Raw genomic sequence first — 2,761 nt, 5'->3', positions numbered from 1 at the left:
AGGCAAAAAAATATGAAAAATTGTCTTAGAAGTTTCCAAGATAATGGGAATAAAGAACCCATGGCCATTTGCCATGCCCAAAAGCTGGCTAGCCTTTGAATACGAAAATCAAAAGACTTAAATTTATCTAAGAATACCACCAGCACCCGAAGTTGATTATTTCTAAGGGAAAGTTCTAAGAGCTTAAATCCATTAAAAAGATTATGCCAAGTGCTTTTGATGAATACTTCCCCAGATTTAAATTGTATTTCCCTAAGCTAGAGGTAGGAGGAATAAGATAAGAGACAAAATGGCTTGGGGGATCCTAGTAATAGCAAAATCAACAAAATGTTAGGAATGTGGCAAGATCTGAGATAGAAATGACTGCAGATACACAAGCAGATGGACCATACATAGTCCTTAGAAAAATGTTCCATGACCTTAGCATGAAACTGACGTTGCAAAGGCAGTGCAAAAAGCTCCTGTGTGGGGCTTTGTTAGAGTACCCAGTAGCTGCGTGGAAGCTGAGTCATTCACACCAGAGCACATGTCCTTTGCTGTACCTGTTCCTAGGGTCTATGATGCTGGCTGTGTGGTCTATTTTTGATGTGGATTTGTAGTCATCAGCAGCTTGAATGACTGAGAGAAGTCCCAGCAAGAATTTTATCTTTGATTGTTCTCTGAGACATTGTCCAGTGCCCATCTGACTTAAGCTGTGTGGACCCTCAACAATTATATATGCAATGGCCACTGATGCCCACAGGCTTAGGAAGTGATGCAAGCTTTCCCTCCTGGATAAAGGTGGGGGGGTACTTGCTTTGGGGGGAAGGCCATAAATGGTGTGTTGATTGTCATCATTATTATTCTATTTAATGTATGCTATTTTTAATTTGAAGAAAAATCATTTTTAAAATAACTCCTTAAGAAATTGTAATAGTGAAATAACCTGACTCAACTGAACTCATAGTCAAGACTCTGGTACTCAATGACCATTCCTCCCCACAGTGTCATGCCAGAACAGGACTTACTTGTTTCTGACTGGTCATTAGCATATTATGGATCTAATATGCAAAAATTTATTTTCCTGGGCTTGATTAATATTTGCATTATATTTCTGGGGAACATTTTGTACTTCGCCTGGCCACAGCTTGTTTCTTTTGTGTTTTATTCTTTTTTAATCTTTATGAATATAGTAGTGAGCTAACTGCCATTTTTGTCACCCCATGTTCACCTCAGGATTGGTTCAGATGATCCATCCAGCTAGCAGTTGCCCACCTTGTTCTTTACTGGGGCAAACATTTCTTCCTAAAGCTGCGCTATTGACTGAAGAGACAACCTTCTTTATTCACTGAACTTTTATTGCATTTCTAGCCTCATGGAAGACAGGAGTGAATTACTCAAACTGATTAGAATGCAATTAAATACTTGTATAAACTAATGTTAAACTCTTAAAAATGTGATAAACTTTATGAAGGAAAATTCTCAGGGCTACCAGAGTACATACATGTTACAGGGGATTCCACCTAGTTGCAGGGTGAAGTGGACTTCATTAAAGGCTGTTCTGAGGAAGAGATGTTTGTGCTGAAATTAAAAGGATAAATATAATTTAGTAGAACAGGGGAGGGGAGAGGAAGGATGGGGTTAGAGAAGACCATTTGACCATTTGGGGACAAATATTTTGCTAGACTGTGGTGTAATTTTCCCTCAGTAAAAAGAGTGATTTTTATGCTAGTGATCTATGGGGTCACTTAGCATGTTCCTCTGAGCTTCTAATACCTGTAAACTGGTAGTTGTATCTAGAGACTAGATCAGATTAAAAATACTTTTGGCAAGTCTAACTTTTCTCTTAACTTTTATAAGAGTACCTTTTGATATACTGTCATTTTATATTTTGCTGTATTCAAATATGTTAATATTTTCCTTTGTATTCCCTATTTTATTTATGTTTAATCTGTGTCTGTGCAGTTCATTTTAGTACTTAGGAGCATATGGACTTTAGACTGTCTGGGTTAAAATCCCGTCCCATCACTAACTATGTAAACTTGAATACTTTTTTAAGAAAAATAATATTTATTGAGCTCTGACAACATACCTAGCCTATTTCTTTGATTTTATTTATATTTTATCTTGGCTTTTTAAAAAATCTTATTATGTTTTTGTCTTTGATATTTCTTTTCCATTCTTATACTTTCAACTTTTTTGTATTTTTACATTTTAGATGTGACCCTTATTCCTAGGTTTGGTGTTTTTTTCTTTTTTTTTTTTTTCCCACTTCTAAGTGTTTAGTCCATTTCTGCTTAAAATCATGAATATATTTGAATTATTGCAGAAAGTAAGGTAAGAAAATGCCATGCAAAGGGCACTGGGTTATTTTCTATATGAAATGAGGGGAAAAGATAAGTAAAGATAGTTGCCACCTTGTTTTTTTTTTTTAAAAAGATAACTCTAGTATTAGTATAGAGGGAAGACTTTATGAATAGGGCAATAAATAAGGACACTATTACAATAATCCACATAACAAAGAATGCTTCATCCAGGACAATGATAGTGGGAATAGAAAGGAAATGATGAGTATTATATATTGGAAGAGTTTGACTCAAAAGGAGGTACTTTTGAAGTACCACAAATAACCAGACATATTGACTGAGGAAGGATAAAGCTTCTTCAGAGGCTTTCTCCTAGGTTTTTAGACTTTATAACTTAAAAAAAAAGTGTACTTATTTATTTATTTTTATTTCAGAATACGATGGGGGTACAAATGCTTTGGTTACATAAATTACCT

This window comes from Eulemur rufifrons, chromosome 7 (assembly GCF_041146395.1).
Source record: "Eulemur rufifrons isolate Redbay chromosome 7, OSU_ERuf_1, whole genome shotgun sequence".
NCBI lineage: Eukaryota > Metazoa > Chordata > Mammalia > Primates > Lemuridae > Eulemur > Eulemur rufifrons.
This window is presented reverse-complemented; position numbering follows the sequence as displayed.